Source organism: Leptodactylus fuscus, chromosome 3 (assembly GCF_031893055.1).
Source record: "Leptodactylus fuscus isolate aLepFus1 chromosome 3, aLepFus1.hap2, whole genome shotgun sequence".
NCBI lineage: Eukaryota > Metazoa > Chordata > Amphibia > Anura > Leptodactylidae > Leptodactylus > Leptodactylus fuscus.
In genome coordinates this window covers 20571088-20590963 of record NC_134267.1, presented here as the reverse complement: position 1 = coordinate 20590963, position 19876 = coordinate 20571088, and positions in this window count along the sequence as shown.

The following is a 19876-nucleotide window of genomic DNA, read 5'->3' as shown; positions in this document are numbered from 1 at the left end:
GGCCACTATGGGGCCCAATAGTATGTGCAGGAATGCGAGGGGAGGGGAGTTGGTCGGTCGGGGTCTTTGGCGTCGGTCGGTGAGGTGCCGATGTCAAAACTTCGCCACGGGGCCCTGCCATTCCTAGTTACATCATTGAGTAAATGTGTCATTGCCATTTAAAGGGGACCCGTCATAAGAGACTCCATTGCACATGGTATAAGCGCATGTCATGTCTTGAGTACAGCAGTAAGTGAAGTCAGCCTTAAAGTGAACAGTCCTTCCATCCCGGGTGTAACAGAAGACATGGACTCTGCAGGGGGGAGGCGAATTCTGTATTTTTAAACTTGGAGCTGTGGACTGGAATGTGCGATGTAGTCAGCGGTGTAGATTAGATAAACATGGAAAGAGCTGGCAGGCCCATGTCCCCTCCGCAGCCGCCTGGCGTGTGCATTGGCCCAGGGATTCCAATCCCGTGTGTAATGCATTGCCTTTTATATACCGAGGTGATGTGGATGGCTTCATCGCGTCTGACGCGGCCTCTTTGTTAGTATCAAGAATTAGAAAGGAACATTCATATCCGGGGAAGTGACCACACACCTCGTCTTTATCTTCTGGATTCCCAAATTTGGAAACAGAACTTGTGATCGGGTTTTTTTTTCTAGTGTTTCTATTTTATATTCTGCCCATTGTTGCACTGACACTGCGGCGGGGTGTAGCTCTAAAGGACGTAGTCATGCCGAAGGAAACCTAAAGGACCCGCTGCCATATAAGAAGACACCAGTATTACAAATGGGCTGTGAAAAGTATCAGGTCCATATATAGTCTAACGTAACAGCATAGAGAACATAGGTAGGGCTTGTCCTCTTAAGAGTAGTCCCTGCAACTTACAAATAGTGATTTAGATCCTTAAAGATTCGATACCTCCTTGCCCTGCCCTTATCAGTGGGTGATGTTATAGCGGAATTGTTACTGACAAAAAATCCAACCCAAAGAACTGGTTCCTGTCGTGGTGACACTTCCTAGGTGTGATGTAATAATGGTCTATTGAGCATTAGCAAGCCATGACAGACAACAAATATGTCAGTGTCAGGATGTCCTATACATATATATCACTGAGCTGTTAGTGTCCTCGTATCACTACTAGGAGTGATCCCATCATCACACCAGTAGGGGGCAGTATGTCGCTCCACAGCACAGGCAGGGTTGAAGCGATCACCATGTGGCCTCCATACTCCAACCTGACTGTCATCAGATCACATTGAGTGTGCCTTCATGCAACCGCTGTCCCTCACAGCTAGGTCAGAGTGGCGTAGATGGCGGCAATTCATCCAAACTACCATCCTACTTCTCTCAGTCCGTTGATGCGCCCTCTCTATATCTGTCAACTGTGCATTGTAGAGACATGTTTAGCAGTCAACAATCTATCACCAAGAGGTACACTACCCAAAAGTAGCCTCTGAAGGCCTTTTTATAGTACAGTGGGGGAAGCACTTTTGCGCCCTCTTGTGGCACAACCAAATGTGTAATCAGACCTATAATCTTTTACCTATATGCCTGAGAAAGAACTGCAGGAAGAGTTTTGCCGCAATCTTACATTACTATCCAGGTGCGGTATGTTTTTTGGCAGTGAGTGTAGTATTATGTGACATCCATTGAAATGAATAGTTGAACATGTAATTCGTGACTGGGCCGAGATCCCCAGAATAGGGGTCACTTCTTACTCTCCACTGAGTTCATTGGGAAATAGGGTTCTGAGCGCCTGAAAAAAAATCACCATATAACATGGGGCGGGCACTATGGCGGTATCATTACACCCCTGGGCATACATACATTGGGAAGCGTGAACATAGATGAGTTTTATCCTTGCTTATGTCAAAGCCGAGAGGAAAGAAGTGACAGTCTCGTATATAGAGGGAGAGGGTTGGATGTCACTAAGCTATGTGTGACACTCGGGCTCTTCCTCACGTCTCCCGCTGACTCCTGGCGAGGATCAGGATTCCATGTGTTTAGGGGTTAGGAATGTCCAGTTATGTCTGCTATGTCAGTGAGACGCCTTGAGCATGGCCTCACCTTGTCATCCTGTGGTATACACTCAAGTGCTATATGAAAATAGCCCAGGACAGTCAGCTGGAAGTCATTTAAAGGGCCAGGAACCCCCTAAAGGGTGTACGACCCCCGAGCATAATAGATACTGAAGATCTAGCTACGGGATTGGCCACCGGTATCTGCTCATTTGGGGTCTGACACCCGGACCGTGCCTTCTTATTTATACAGTCAGTCCAAGTGAATGGGAGCAGAACCGCCGTTCCTCAGCACCGCCATTACATTGTATGTCTCTGTACAGTGTGACACTGCCATTGGGGCACTGCAACTCTAAACTCTATTCACTTGAAAAGGAGCAGAGCAGCTTCTGGGTGTATATTTTGTATGCTGAATCAGCTGATCGGCGCATGGTCTGGGTTTTAGGTGATGTGTTTAACTCACAGAGCATTGTCTAGATTGGATAAAAATGTGTCTGTATCACAACAGAGAGTCAGGCTAGCTATGGCTTTTGTTAAAAGAGTTGTCTGCTCTTATACTATATATGACCTGTCTTGATTGGTTGGAGCCCCCAGACTGATCAGCTATATGGAGCCACTTCTGGTGCCTGTCCTATACACAATACAGGTTCGGAAGCAGAATGCTCCATTGCCTTTATAGTCACAGTCAAAAAGCTTTTTGTTTCCACTTGTATAGTGTATAGGACAGGCGCCAGCCATATATAGCTTATGCTCGGACCACCCCTTTATCATGGCATATAATAAATATTAAGCATGGACGATGCAAGTAAACCATAACGTACAATTCCTGATGTGATCCCAAGCCACGACTGTCTGCATTTTTAATGCATACAAGCGCAAATACCTACAAATTCTGCCCTAGTCTAGTACACAAACTGTACATGTAACACTGACACCTGATGGACACATACGGTACTGCAGGTAATTCAGAAGTGAAGACCAATATGGTTGCTCTATATATCACAAGAAGTGTCATCATCATCATCATACATTACACCTTTAGATATAATCTAAAGGGTTTGGATAATCCCTTTTCACTGGAAGGGTACTCTGGTGATAAGGTGGTCTCAGGGTATCCTACTGCGGGACCCTCAGCGATCAGCTGTAATCTATAGTAGAACTCAGCAGCAGGTGTTCAATATCCCTCCAGCGCCATCACAGGACAAACAAAGGACTACACCCTACCCATTAAAATCAATGGCTGTATGTGTAGCGCATGGACATGTCGGGTCCTCCAAGGCCAGAGACCTTCTTTGTAGCCTCCCACAATAGATGTACATGTATGTCCTTATCCTACAAAATTTCCCACTGAAATTGCTGCAGATATTGCAAAGTGAGTGGTTAGGTCTATGTGTAAATCTGCATGTTAATCCATGTGGGCCTAGTTTATAGTAAAACGTCCTGTACACGTGGACGCAGACTCCCATAAATACCCGTGTTCAGCACTTGGCAGCCGCAGGATAAGATCTGCAAGTGTTTGGAATAAGACAGAAATTGGCTGCTCGGCTCAGCTACATCTACTAAACAATTCTAATTATATCCTGCTCGAGGGGAGGGAGAGAGGTAAAACATTGTTATTATAGAGAACAACCCTCAAAACCTCTGCCCCGACCACATACTAATACGTAGGCTGCGGCAGACTCGGCACATGTCTCCACAGCACCTCTAGAGGAGAGTCAGGAAAACTGCAGGGAACTCACTATCCCCTCTATGCCATACAACTAGCGTATGTGGCACATCTTTGGTGCACGGCCCTTTCTTGTGCCCTCTTCCTCACCACTATTTGGGAAAGTAAGAAGGTTCAGTGGCTCGGCCTGACAAATTTACTAAAACCAGTGTGAGTATAAAGGAAATCTACAGGAACGCCTAACTGGCATAGATTTCTGTTCTGGTATACAGGACCTTCCAAAATTCACCAGGAGGGAACCGGGTCAGGGGATAATCATACACATTAGGGAGAGGCGTATGGAGACCTACAAGTCATTCCTGCTCCGCTAGGGATTCTGGGTAAAAAATATGCAAATCTATTCTCCAGGATGTAATTAGGAGAATAGTGCCTCTGTACGCCGCCCTCTAGGGACAGCCCCCTTTACATCATGCATGACTCAGTTAATAAGCCTACTGACATGATGCGGAGTTTATTGCCAAATTAGTATTTCTATTCCAAAAGGAACAGATTCCCAGCTATGGACAGCGCTGTTTCGGCTTATTGGGTCTCCTCAGCATAGCGCAGGGATACTGATTTGGCAGAGTGAGAGACTATAGACCAGGGTCAGGGGATAACCGTACACATCAGGGAGAGTGTGTGCCTACATAGGCGGAGACTTATAAGTCATTCCTGCTCCGCTAGGGATTCTGGGTAAAAAATATGCAGGAGGGAGCTGTCATTACATTGATTCATCTCGTGCCAACAGGACTGGTGTAGGGAATGCCAGTCCTAATAAATTCCCCAATAGGAGAAAAATGCATAGCGCCCCTATATGAAAGTGACCCCATAGGGGAAACAGGACCAGTGACCCCCATAGGAGAATTAGGCACAGTGACCCCATAGGACAGTTAGAAATAGTGACCTCATAGGAGAATTACGATCTATGACCCCATATGAGAAATAGGCACGGTGACCCCATAGGAGAGATAGGCAAAGTCAAGCAAGTCAAACATGCGCATGCGGCCCTTTACAGGCATATCTGCGGCCCGCACAAAAGTCTCAAACTTTGTCCCTAAACTTTAGAGAAAAAGTTTGAGACTTTTGTGCAGGCCGCAGATATACAAGGAAAGTGAGCGGTGGATTGGGGCGGCCCTACTGGACGCAGCGCTGCTCCAGCTGCCGCCCCTCACCCTTCGCAGAGAGCAGGTCTCCCTGCCTGCTCTCTGCCTGCTCCGCCCCCTCCTCCCTCCACTCCGCCCCCTCCTCCCCACACGCCGGGTGACGTGGCCACGTAATCAGGCCCGCACCCAATATGTGCCTGCATCCTATGCGGTCTCACAAGACCGCTGCGCAGGCTGAAGAGCAGAAGCAGGTAAGCTTCGGCAGAAGAAACTGTGATTTTTCAAGTATTTAACCTAGATTTATGATGATGGGGGGGGGGGGTTTGGAGTGCTGGGGAAGGGTTGGGTTGCTGGGGGAGGGGGTGCTGGGGGAGGGGGGCTTTTTGATGTCTGCCTGGCCCTTCCTTGGGCTTGAGGACTGTTTTTTTTCCCCACCCACCTTACAATTCTTTCACTTGGGGGTTAATTGGAGCATTACAGTCTGTAGTGCTCCTATTAACCCCCAAGTGCAAGAATTGCAAGTGGGTGGGGAGAAAACAGTCCTCAGGCCCAAGGAAGGACCAGACATCCAGAAGCCCCCCTCCCCCAGCCCCTCTTCCCCAGTACCTCCCCACCCCTCAGCACTCCAACCCTTCCCCAGCACTCCAACACAATAATGGTGGCAATCGAAGGCACCCTGAGCAAGATTCAGGGCCTGCGTGCATTTTTATGGCAGCCGGGACCCTTGTGAGGCTCCAGCCTGTCATTCTATCCTTTCTACTGTAGGCTACTCTATGTAGCCTGCAATAGAAATGCCGGATTTTTGCGATGCATGGTATTAGTGATCAGTCCCCTAGGCCCTAGCCATTAGCTGCTGTGTGCGGCCCTCGCAACAACCTCTTGTTACTCATGTGGCCCTCGGGGTACCCTGAGTTTGACATGCCTGGGCAAAGTGATCCCATAGGAGAATTAGGCATATAATGACCCCACATTTCACCTCTCATACAGTGAAAGTCTATTACTGGGCCAATGTACAGTCTGGGTCCTCCAAATATTATGCGTCCTCATATAGGGCCGTGTTTGTGTCCTCCAGCTGCAGTGTAAAGCATGGTGGAATAATTAAGCAGCCAATGAATTATTAATATAGTTGGTTTGAGGATCAGATTGTCATGCTGAGCTGGTCTCATGGGTTGTATCAGCGGATCCATCTATAAGTTTATGGTCACCGATCCCTCATTACGAGATCACCAGATCCCGATGTTATTTTCCACATTTCACTTTGCAAATTCCCTGAATAAATACAATAATGTAGCAGGAAGGAGACAGCGAGATTTCCATCAGCGCACAATCCTTCCTGGCTGCCCCCCACTTGGAGACCCTCGTCCTGATCAGCGATTGCCGCCACGTTCCGGACTTCCATCCTCCTGATTACGGTCCTTTATGATAATTCTCTGCATTGGGCGGCCGTGTAATCAGGGATCGGATGTTTACTGCAGGTACAGGGGCCGCTGTACTCAGCTCTTACATCTTCTGGCAGATTTATGAGTCATTTCTATCCATTTATGGAGCCAGAGATAATCCGAACAATATGCCGGAACATTATAAGACTGGCCGAGACAATTTTAGCCTTAAAGGGGTTTTCCAGTCCTGTGTAAATAAGCATAAAGTTATGTAACCTTCTTATATGCTTTATGTTTCAATTCCTCACCATTTGCAAGATCTGCTTGCTGTCAGTGAATGAGTCCAGGCTGTTTAGCTCACAGAGCATTGTCTATACTGGATCCAATTTCTCTGCTTCTCAGCTGAGGGTTTATTACAGTTGCATCCAGTCTAGACAATGCTCTGTGAGCTAAACACATCAACAGCCAGGGGCGGATCCAGAGCCGGGCAACCGCCCGGGGCCCCGCGGCCCGGCCTAATAAAATGGTCCCGGTCAGCCTTGGCATAGTCGGGTAAGTGCCGGGGCCCACAGAGCCTCTGGGGGCCCCCCGGCACTTGCCTGTCACGATTTCAGCTCATCGGCGTCCGTCCGCCGATGAGCTGAATACATACGCGATGCAGGAGCTGTGAGCTCAGCTCCTGCTTTAAAGCTCCGGCCCAGCTTGCGTGTGTAGGCGCGATGACGTCATCACATCACGCTTACACACGCAAGCCGGGCCGGAGCTAAGCAGGAGCTGAGGTCACAGCTCCTGCATCGCGTATGTGACTGGAGTGAGAGAGGAGCGTTGGGGGAACGATGGAAGGTGAGTGATAGAAGGTGAGTGTAAGTGTTTGTTTGTAATAAATATTAAGGTGGAACATAATGAAGGGGGCCCATGAAACTGGGGGGCAAATGAAGGGGAGGGGGGAACAGCATGACACTGGGGCAGATGGAAGGGGGAGAACGGCATGACAATGGGGCAGATGGAGGGGGGAGAACGGCATGACACTGGGGCAGATGGAGGGGGGTAGAACGGCATGACACTGGGGCAGATGGAGGGGGGGAGAACGGCATGACACTGGGGCAGATGGAGGGGGGGGGAACGGCATGACACTGGGGCAGATGGTGGGGGGAGAACGGCATGACACTGGGGCAGATGGAGGGGGGAGAACGGCATGACACTGGGGCAGATGGAGGGGGGGGACAGCATGACACTGGGGCAGATGGAGGGGGGAGAACGGCATGACACTGGGGCAGATGGAGGGGGGAGAACGGCATGACAATGGGGCAGATGGAGGGGGGTAGAACGGCATGACACTGGGGCAGATGGAGGGGGGGAGAACGGCATGACACTGGGGCAGATGGAGGGGGGGACAGCATGACACTGGGGCAGATGGAGGGGGGGAGAACAGCATGACACTGGGGCAGATGGAGGGGGGGAGAACGGCATGACACTGGGGCAGATGGAGGGGGGGAGAACGGCATGACACTGGGGCAGATGGAGGGGGGTAGAACGGCATGACACTGGGGCAGATGGAGGGGGGAGAACGGCATGACACTGGGGCAGATGGAGGGGGGAGAACGGCATGACACTGGGGCAGATGGAGGGGGGACAGCATGACACTGGGGCAGATGGAGGGGGGAGAACGGCATGACACTGGGGCAGATGGAGGGGGGAGAACGGCATGACACTGGGGCAGATGTAGGGGGGAGAACGGCATGACACTGGGGCAAATGAAGGGGGAGAGAACAGCATGACACTGGGGCAAATGAAGGGGGGGAGAACGGCATGACATTGAGGCAGATGAAGGGGGAGAACGGCATGACACTGGGGCAGAAACAGGGGGGGGGGGACATGAAACTGTGGGCAGATAAAGGGGGAGAATGGCATGAAACTGGGGACAGAGATAGAGGGGGGGACATGAAACTAGGGGTAGATGAAGGGTGTATATGAAAATGGGGAGAGATGGAGGGGGGACATATAATTTACGGGTGACTGTAGGAGGATTATACTGTGTGGAATCACATGAAAAATGAATGAGAATGGGCGGAGTCAACATAAAAGTGGGTGGGGCCTAATTTGCTGCGGCGCGCTGCGCGTAGGGCCCCGCCAAAGTCAATTGCCCAGGGCCCCGCAAACCCTGGATCCGCCACTGTCAATAGCAACTGGACACGTCTCTCTGCTAGTTCACTGCAATGTATTTATACGGAGTTCAGGTTGTTTAGCTCACAGAGCATTGTCAGGACTGAACACAACTGTATCCATTCTCAGCTTAGAGCACAACTAGCTGGCCGCAGTCTCTTCTTCCCCTTTCCATACACATCTCTGTGTGCTGCTTAAAGGGATCCTATCATTAAAACTCAATTTTTTTCTGCCTACTACCATGTCTTCTCCGCGCCGCCATTCGGTATATAATCCGGTTTTCGTGGTATGTAAATGAGTTCTCTCTCGCAGCACTGGGGACGGGTCCCAGTGCTCAAACAGCACTGGGGGTGTCCCCAATGCTGCAAGAGAACTCTCCAGTGCCGCCTCCATCTTCTTCAGAAACAGGTCTTCTTTGCATCTTCTTCCGGCGTTGGCTTCAAACTTTTAGGCCTTGGGTAACCGACTGCGCATGCCTACCAGACACAAGAGAATGGCCGCTTACAATACTGCCCGAGGTCTAGAAGTTTGAAGCCACCGCTGGAAGAAGACGCAAAAAAGACCCATTCCTGAAGCAGATGGATGCGGTGCTAGAGAGTTCTCTCGCAGCAATGGGGACGCCCCCCAGTGCTGTTTGAGCGCTGGGGCCCGCCCCCTGTGCTGCGAGAGAACTCATTTGCATACTGACGAAAACCGGATTATATAACAAACAGCAGCATGGAGAAGACATCTATATGTAGGAGAAGAATAGCCTTTCTTAAGGCTATTCCTACGTGATAGGCAGAAAAAAATTGAGTTTTAATGATAGGATCCCTTTAATATAGAAAAGGATGTTAGAGATAAAAGTGAGAGTGAAGCAAAGGAGGAAAAAGCCTAATAAGTGGAGACGTAAGCATTATTCTTTAATAGGATTAGAACTAATATTAGAAAGTTTCTTATATTCACCTGTGCTGTTCATTTATGAAAATCTGTTTATAATTGTAGGTGTACTTAAAGGCAGTGTCCAACATATCACCCCAGCTCTGCACAGAAACAGGTTAGTGCAGGGGTAAATAGGGGGCAAGTTCACTGTCCCTCAGACCATTGGAGGGACAAAATATAGTTAAAAAAAAACTATGAACAAATTCCTCCCCACACAGTATTGAATGCTCCACAGTAGCCCCCTCCCCACACAGTATTAAATGCTCCATGATAGCCCCCTTCACACACACAATTATACTTACCTGAAGTCCCATTAAGAGCCGCCGGGCGTCCTCCTCCTCCTTCAGACTGCAGGCACTGATGATCACACCTGCGCCGAGGCAGAGGTCACACTCTGCAGTCAGTGTAGGCCACATTTGTACATACAGCTGAAAGAAGGGATCGCTCACTAACGGGGAATCCTGTATTGGTTACCCAATTAGTGAGAAATCCAGGCGATAGCGCCATAGGTTCGCTATCACAACCCTGGGAGCTTGATTATAGGTGGCCAGTAAGCTGTATTTTGAGGACTCCTGGGTTAGTGTCACCAGACCCAGCATAGCACCCCAGCCCTGCAGATAGATAGGTTACTGTCACCAGACCCAGCATAGCACCCCAGCCCTGCAGATAGATAGGTTAGTGTCACCAGAACCAGCATATCACCCCAGTCCTGCAGATAGATAGGTTACTGTCACCAGACCCAGCATAGCACCCCAGCCCTGCAGATAGATAGGTTAGTGTCACCAGACCCAGCATATCACCCCCAGCCCTGCAGATAGATAGGTTACTGTCACCAGACCCAGCATATCACCCCAGCCCTGCAGATAGATAGGTTACTGCCACCAGAACCAGCATAGCACCCCAGCCCTGCAGATAGATAGGTTACTGTCACCAGACCCAGCATATCACCCCAGCCCTGCAGATAGATAGGTTACTGCCACCAGAACCAGCATATCACCCCAGCCCTGCAGATAGATAGGTTAGTGTCACCAGATCCAGTATATCACCCCAGCCCTGCAGATAGATAGGTTACTGTCACCAGACCCAGCATAGCACCCCAGCCCTGCAGATAGATAGGTTACTGTCACCAGACCCAGCATATCACCCCAGCCCTGCAGATAGATAGGTTACTGCCACCAGAACCAGCATATCACCCCAGCCCTGCAGATAGATAGGTTACTGTCACCAGACCCAGCATATCACCCCAGCCCTGCAGATAGATAGGTTACTGTCACCAGACCCAGTATATCACCCCAGCCCTGCAGATAGATAGGTTAGTGTCACCAGACCCAGCATATCACCCCAGTCCTGCATATAGATAGGATAGTGTCACCAGAACCAGTATATCACTCCAGCCCTGCAGATAGATAGGTTAGTGTCACCAGAAACAACATATCACCCAGCCCTGCAGATAGATAGATAGGTTACTGTCACCAGAACCAGCATATCACCCCAGCCCTGCAGATAGACAGGTTAGTGTCACCAGAACCAGCATATCATCCCAGCACTGCAGATAGATAGGTTACTGTCACCAGACCCAGCATATCACCCCAGCCCTGCAGATAGATAGGTTACTGCCACCAGAACCAGCATAGCACCCCAGCCCTACAGATAGATAGGTTACTGTCACCAGACCCAGCATATCACCCCAGCCCTGCAGATAGATAGGTTAGTGTCACCAGATCCAGTATATCACCCCAGCCCTGCAGATAGATAGGTTACTGTCACCAGACCCAGCATAGCACCCCAGCACTGCAGATAGATAGGTTACTGTCACCAGACCCAGCATATCACCCCAGCCCTGCAGATAGATAGGTTACTGCCACCAGAACCAGCATAGCACCCCAGCCCTACAGATAGATAGGTTACTGCCACCAGAACCAGCATATCACCCCAGCCCTGCAGATAGATAGGTTAGTGTCACCAGATCCAGTATATCACCCCAGCCCTGCAGATAGATAGGTTACTGTCACCAGACCCAGCATAGCACCCCAGCCCTGCAGATAGATAGGTTACTGTCACCAGACCCAGCATATCACCCCAACCTTGCAGATAGATAGGTTACTGCCACCAGAACCAGCATATCACCCCAGCCCTGCAGATAGATAGGTTACTGTCACCAGAACCAGCATATCACCCCAGTCCTGCATATAGATAGGATAGTGTCACCAGAACCAGTATATCACTCCAGCCCTGCAGATAGATAGGTTACTGTCACCAGAACCAGCATAGCACCCCAGCCCTGCAGATAGATAGGTTACTGCCACCAGAACCAGCATATCACCCCAGCCCTGCAGATAGATAGGTTAGTGTCACCAGAACCAGTATATCACCCCAGTCCTGCAGATAAATAGGTTAGTGTCACCAGAACCAGTATATCACCCCAGTCCTGCAGATAGATAGGTTAGTGTCACCAGAACCAGCATATCACCCCAGTCCTGCAGATAAATAGGTTAGTGTCACCAGAACCAGTATATCACCCCAGTCCTGCAGATAGATAGGTTAGTGTCACCAGACCCAGCATATCACCCCAGCCCTGCAGATAGATAGGTTACTGTCACCAGACCCAGCCTATCACCCCAGTCCTGCATATAGATAGGTTAGTGTCACCAGAACCAGCATATCACCCCAGCCCTGCAGGTTAGTGTCACCAGAGGCAGTGAGTCACAAGCAGTAAACAGTGTTTGATTCAGGTGAGTCTGTGGCATTAGGTTCATTTGCTGGTTCTAGTAACAGACTCTGCTTAAGTTTTGTTTACAAGAAATGGAAGCCCCCTTTAATTCTCTTATGATGCGGAGCCTGATCTCAGCTGTAGGAGCATATCAAGAGGAAAAACTGGATATTGGACCAAGTTCAACTCATTTGAAAATATAAAATGAAGCGCACATTGCTATTTTAATGATGCAGGCTATAAAAAACAATCTGCCGGTGAGTCAGCTCTTCCCACTCATATGAAGACATGTAAAATTAAAACCATCCTGCACATGAGCCGCTGCTTCATACGTGAGCTCATCCACATTCTTACATAAGAGCGCAGCAGCTGGGGGTCTCGTACATTCATTCCTCATGTCTTTATGTTTCTCGTACGGATGTGATATCTCGTGCAAATCGCAATAAAATAATCACATTCTTCTTATTTCCATTGGGACAAAAGGTTAGAGGTTATGGAAAAAAATGGGGTCTTCATATACCTGGTACTTGTGTACACAAAAAAACATAGAGCCCTTCCAAACATCTAGCACTTGAAGGACAAGCTGCAGTGTAAAGCATGGGGGACATCAATAGATAGAAGCAAATGCATGGATGCCATATGACTCCCTAAGGTGAAGAATGCTTCCTCCAGGTGCTCTCATACGCGATCTATTGGGTGCAGAGGTTGTAAGGGGGGTAAACATGTACCCATGTATGGTCATTGCTTTTTTGTTAGTGTATTTTACATGCAATACAATGTATACATGGCACGGTGTGCACCAATATTCCAATATTATAATGTCCCCCTCACAGCATAATGTCCCACAACATATTGTCCCCCTCCAGTTTCCCCAGATTATAATGTTGCCCCCACAGTATACTAAACCCCTCCAGTTGTCCCCACATTATAATGCCCCCCCCCCCCCCTTCCCGTGTTGAAGAGATGTGTTGAAGTTCAGACATACTCTCGCCAAATGGGATAGTGGGACAGCACCCGGACTCTGTCTTGCTCAATTCGAGACGGTTGGTAGGTATGATTGAAGGGTTAATTTTTTTCCTTTCTGACAGTGGCAAGCTGTGTATCATAAATCTTCTCACTCCAGTGTACCAGAGGGCAGGAGGAATAAGTTTATGGTACACAGACTGTGGCCATCAAAGGGAATCAGAAAGGAGATCAAAGAGATTTAGTCAGCCCTAGTGGTGAGGGTCACCTTTTCACCTGACATGGGGCAATTGGCATTACCCTCATGGGGGCTTTTGGCTTCTTCTGGATCAACACTGTAGGGTTATAGGTTGGACTCTATGGACCTGCGCCTTCATACAACCTCACCTACTATGTTACTATGGAAGGAACTTCGAAACATACTAGAGTATGACTTCCCTTGAACAAAGACTCAAATAAAGGGTTAATAACAATGCCTGAATAGGTTCTTCTTCCTCTGCAGCGTACAGACGTCTATTTTTATTCTGCCCCGTCCCCGGCGCTGTAATAAATTGAGGGGGTTTATGTCTGTGGCCGGACGGTGACTGCTGTAATTGTGTCTCAGGTTTCTGTGCGGCGGTGAGCGCCGTTCCAAAGAACATAAAACTGAGAATTTCATTCATGCAGGAAAATGACTTATCCGGAACAGATTCTGTCCGCCAGACCGCTGCTCCCTGGTACCCGCCGTGTTAAAACTCACATTGGCGCTGACAATTGTTATTGCATCTGACCAGTGGGTTGGACATCAGATACAAGGAGAAGCCCGGACAGACAAAGGCAGTCATTGCTAGCCTGGTGCTGGGGGACATGGGTTTGGCCCCTTGATATTATTCATCAGACCCGATTCTCCTTCCCTGAATATTCTGAATGAATCATGAATGACATCATACATATTAGTGTCGGCTGGCCGTGCTGACATTGACAGTTTTGGCCAATGTAAGTCTAAAGCCGGGTTCACACGGGGTTTTTTGGTCCGGAACCTTAAGGGTCCAGTCCAAAATACGGGCTGCTGCAACTGGATGCCGGGCACTCCGCTCTGGATTAGGCCCAAATGAATGGTCCTAGTCGGGAGTATCTTCAGGCGGTTTCGCGAGGTGACTGCCTGAATAATGAACATGTCCGTTCTTTTTTCCTGGAGCCATTTCAATGAGAGCCGTCTTTTTGGTCAGGTTGGCGAATACGGCCCCAAAATCATGACCAAAATACCCCGTGTGAACTCAGACTAAGGCTTATTCATGTCACAAGGCGAATCCACCTGAAGACACCTCCCTCCCAACTAGGCCTAATCCGGAGCGGAGTGCTGCAGTGCACCAGCATCCAGTCGCGGCTACTCGTTTTTTGGACCAGAATCTGAGGCAACCCCCGCGTCAAATTCCGGTCCAAAATACCCCGTGTGAACCCGGCCTAATGGCCACCCTATTGGAGGACCACTGGTCAAGCACATTTATTGCTACTTCATACAATTTTATGGAGGAGGCCTAGTCAAGTTTTGGGGTTCCTTTGCCAACTTTAACACAGGGCACCCAGAATCTGTGCCGGAATTACATCATTCATGAGACAACAAGACATTTTGGAGCATTCTGTCCAGTGCAAGGCGTAGGTTGTCCAATGACCCATACCCAACAAATATCTAAAAATAAATGAGAGGAAAAGACTCCCCCGATCCGAAACTCTGATATCAATCCATGAAAGTTGGAAAAAGACCAAAGAGAACTTGATCACTGTTCTTAAAGGGATTCTACCATTAAAACCTCATTTTTTGTGGATAAGGCGTCGGAATAGCCTCTAGAAAGGCTATTCGTCTCTTACCTTTAGATGGGATCTCCGCCGCGCCGTTCCTTAGAAATACCGTTTTTTACCGGTATGCAAATTAGTTCTCTGGCAGTGATGGAGGTGGGCCCTAGCGCTGAAAATGCAATGGGGTGTCCCCACTGCTGCTCGAGAACAAGATCCTACGACGCCTCTATCTTCTGCTGGATCCTCCCCTTCTCTGTCGTCTTCCTCCTGCGTCACCTCCGACGCCTGCGCAGTTGGCTCTGCCAGTGAGACACCAGCAGAGCCGAGTGCGAATGCCGGCCGGCGTCCATTTTTGGGAGGCTGCTCCTGCATTGAACTTCAAGAGCAAGAGCGGCCTCCCAAAAATGGCCACCGGCTGGCATTCGCACTCGGCTCTGCTGGTGTCTCACTGGCAGAGCCAACTGTGCAGGCGTTGGAGGTGACGCAGGAGGAAGGGGAGGATCCAGCCGAAGATAGAGGCGTCGCTGGATCGTGTTCTCGGGCAGCAGTGGGGACGCCCCCATCGCATTTTAAGCGCTGGGGCTCGCCCCCATTGCTGCCAGAGAACTCATTTGGATGCCGGTTAAAAGCGGTATTTCTAAGGAACGGAGTGGCGGAGATCACATCTAATGGTAAGAGACGAATAGCCTTTCTAAAGGCTATTCCAACGTCTTATCCACAAAAAAAAAAGAGGTTTTAATAGTAGAATCCCTTTAAGCTGCAGGACCTGACTACACATAGCTTGTTGGTAGTCTGTAACCATGGAGACGCATAGTTCTATGAAGCAGCTGTATACGGCAAACTGTTACATTTTTTTAATCAAGACAATTGGCAGCGCTGCTTTATTTTGTACATTAGATTCACCGAAACCGTAAAAAATTGCAAAAGTATTCACACCCTTTAAATGTAATTGTATTGAAAACCAGACGAGAAAACGGCTATAGATTTACGCAGATCAGAAAGCGGACATTATTAGCAAACATTTTCAGACAAGCATACAATATGGAATGAATGGCAAACGAGAACCCGCTGCGACCTGGGTACCACCGCCAAACAGCCGCTAACAAGAAGACTAAGGAGCCGACTGCTTTGCATATTCCATATAAACAAGGGATTGTGTCAAAATTGCTCAAAAATGGAGTTGTCATTTGATGCTGTGAAGATTATAAATCTTCAGAATAAACATAAAGAATTATCCTCTCGAGATGACTGTACAGAAAATCGCACAAAATAAACCTCCCGCCGGCACCGACACAGCGGCTGCTGCTGATTTTCAGTGTACTCGTCATATACAGTATACACTGGGGAGGCAGCCATTTTATGAGCCGAGCAGACGCAGAGCGTATATCTGTATACAGTATATATAATCCACAATTTGTTGTCATTTATACCGCAGCAATATCCTAAAGTGAAGGTCCACCATGTTGTTGAACTAAATTTAAAGAGGAACATTTGCCACCTCTACCATCTTTACATCGCTCAATACCTGTCTCTCCACTGATTCCGGCACAGTTGGAATTTTTTCTCTAGCCCCGCCATTCCTGAGCCACCTGCCTTGTTAGTTTCAGCATCCAATATGCTATTTAGACTCTCTACTGTCAAGTGGGGCGTCCCTGACAATCTAATTTTCCTCTGTGTGAATGCACCCTAAGATGTCAGGTTCTGCAACTGAATTAGGCTAAGACCCCACAGGACGTCCTACAGCTGCGGGAAAAAACGCGTCGGTAATCCATCACGGTTCTTCCTGCAGCGCTTTAAACAGAAAGTTTGCAGAGTTTTCCTCCTCTTACAAAAATATATATGGGGAAACCAGCAGCATTTCCGTAGATATAATTGACATGCTGCAATATCCGAAACAGCGCCGGTTTTGGAGATCATGGTGTGTCCGCAACACGGATTTTACCGCAAAGTGGGCATGGGATTTGCTTGAATCATATCCACTTTGCGTGTACTGTAAAACGCCTTGATTTTTCCTGTGTCCGCCATGGGCAAATTGTGCCGTTTCCAGCCTGTGGCAAGATTGAGCAGGATGATGAGTACAATCGGAGGCAGATTCAGGGCGGAATTTGTTGCTGATTTTGATGCAGAATCACTGCAAAATTGCTCCCTATAATTTGCTACCAGTCTAGACAAGAGCACCTCTGCCGCACCAATCTCTCTTCTTTCCTGATAGATTGTAAAATGCACCAGTCTGGAGTTGTTGTACCGGACTGTTTGGGACATGTTCACATGTCAGAATTTGCAAATTGATTTGAGCAAACCAATGGCAAGCTCAAGTTCTACTTTAGCTTTCTGTCTGGAATTTGTAGAGGAATCGAGGTGGAGAATTGGGTTGGACCATCAACAATTCCTCGGCCAATTCCATCCTGTGAACCTGCCCTTATGGTACAATAGTTTGTCTAGACTGGATACAGTTGTAGCAAACCTTCAGCTGTGAGAAGTATTAGTTCCGTCCTGGTTTTAAGCCTCTGGAAATGAGAAGAATGTTCTAGGGATTGGCTCCAACGATCAAAGGAAAGCCCCGGAGAATCGCCTTCAACAACGTATCAAATATTCTGCAGATTCCTAATTAGAAGCGACGTTCACATCTACATAAACATCTACATCTGATATTACAGTGCAGTAAGTATACAGGAATGTGGAGTATACATCCACCGTCACCAAAAAATCCTCAGGGAAGTCTGCCAGAGAGGCGGAGAGAGAGGAATGTTGTAGATACATCACTTATGAGCGGGTGACATGGATGTTATTGAGTGCAGAATTTTCCGATTCCTTCTCAAACTTTCCAAGAACTTTCCATGGCTTCTTCCTTTAAAGGGCATAATGAAGGCAAACCTGAGCCCTGCAAAGTTGTATCCGCCATTACACCTAATACCATGTGCAATCTTGAAGAATTTGGCCAACACTTTTTAGAAATCAGCTCCAGTTCGATGTGACGACCAGGGTCTTCAGTTGGCCACCGCTGATGTGATGGGGAGAATATGACAACTCTGCTCCAATGTATGACTTTATCTCACATCGGTGCCAGGTTTATGCCCCATGAGACAGTTAATCGTAACACGTAGGGGTTTGTTAACTGAGCAGTACAGGGCAGTACTACACAGTCCAGTCATATTAATGTGACCGCCGCCTACTTTTGACGTCAACGTTAAATAACCAATGGCAGAAGGCACGTGTCATCAGCCATCTGAGTGCACCTATTATTGTGGAAGACACGATGGATCAACACTAGTATGCATCTATCCTTGCGGACCATGTTCACCCCTACATTGCGAATTGTTTTTCCTCAGGATGATGGCATCTACCAGCAGGACAATGCGACATGTCATAAAGCTCACAGTGTACGTGTGTGGTTCGAGGAGCACCAGGATGAGTTGACCGTACTTCCTTGGCCAGCAAATTCCCTGGACTTGAACCCAATTGAGAATCTATGTAACCACCTCGATCCAGTTGTTCGCACCATGGATGCTCAACCGCGTAACCTAGTGCAGCTGGACACAGCACTGGAGTCGGCATGGCTCAACATCCCAGTGACTATCATCACAACATCCCCTCTCTTCCTGCACATCTCGCAGCCGTCCGCTCTGCCAAAGGGGGTTATTCTGGATTTTGACAGGTGGTCACATTAATGTGCCTGGACTGTGTAGTTAGGTACAGTAATATCTAATAGAGCGTTGGATCTCCTTTGTCTTTCAGAACCACAGCAATTCATGGTGGCATACACAGGTATTAGAGGAGGATTAGGAGTCTTGGTCTTTGTTTCCTTAAGTAATGGCGCTCGCACTGGCCTTCTGCTGTTATAGACCATTTGTGCTAAAAAATTAGCAAGTTGTGTATTCGGACACATTAGTTGAACACCGGTGTTGTCTCTGGGTGCAGATTTCTTGACTATGTACAAAACAATTCCTGACCTTCTCCTCCTGACCACTTCCAAGATGTTTTAATCCACAGGATCGTTTCTCACTGGATGTTTTTCCATGATCACGCCATTCTTGGTATACTCTCTAAACCGCTGCACCCACCAGATGGCGATGTATGAAATCCTGGGCTTGGGTAGTCCGTACAAGGGAGCACCAATATGAGAGCGTCAGGTGTCTCTAATACAGGGCTACTTAGTGTATATAGAGGTATTATTTAACCAGTATATGGCGGTATTATATGGGCTATGCACTGGTCTATCTTGGGCAAACATAGCACAATATATGGATTTTGTATGTTAACATTACTTGATGCTTGAAGAGGGGAGTTTTTGCATGGAAGGATTACTTTCTGTACACATCTTGAGACATAATGGGTGATATAACCAGTGAAGAACATGGAGGTCTCGGGGGCAACACGGTGGCTCAGTGGATAGCACTGCAGCTTTGCAGTGCTGGAGTCCTGGATTCAAATCCTGCCAAGGACATCTGCAAGGAGTTTGTATGTTCTCCCCTCGTTTGCGTGGATTTCCTCCCATACTCCAAAAACATACTGATAGGGAAAAATGTACATTGTGATCCCTATATGGGGCTCACAATCTACATATTAAAGAAAAACAACCCCCCCCCCAAAAAAAAAAAAAAGATGGAGGTCCTACAGGTTACTATTACAAGATTGCGCTGCCAGTAAAAAACATGAATGGTGCAACTGTCAGAAATAAGGAAGGGGCGTCATAGGACTTGTGGGCACAAAAATGAAGAATTATCTGTAGTTTTTAAGATTCTCCCAGGATTACACAGTAGGTGCACCAGCCGAAGCAGATAACACAGCTACATCCCCTGACCTGGCGGTGATAGAGGGACACACTCACCCTATCTGACTGTCCACATATGTCACTTATATACTGTACATTGTCCAGAGCTCAGCAAAAAATTGTTTCCACTAAGGAGCGAATGACGGAGGAGATCTGGAAACTCTCAGTGTGTAGGAAGCAGAGCAGAAAATAGAAAGATTAACACAACTGGAAACAAAGATTTGTAGAAACTTTTAATAGCAGCAAAGAAAACACAACCGGCTTCTTTTGTCTCCCTGAAATGGCAAGAAAACAACATTGCTGGGTGACTTAACCTTAACCTTTTACTTGCTACAAAGTGTACAAAACACCAGAATACACAAATGAGGTGGAGAAAATGTGA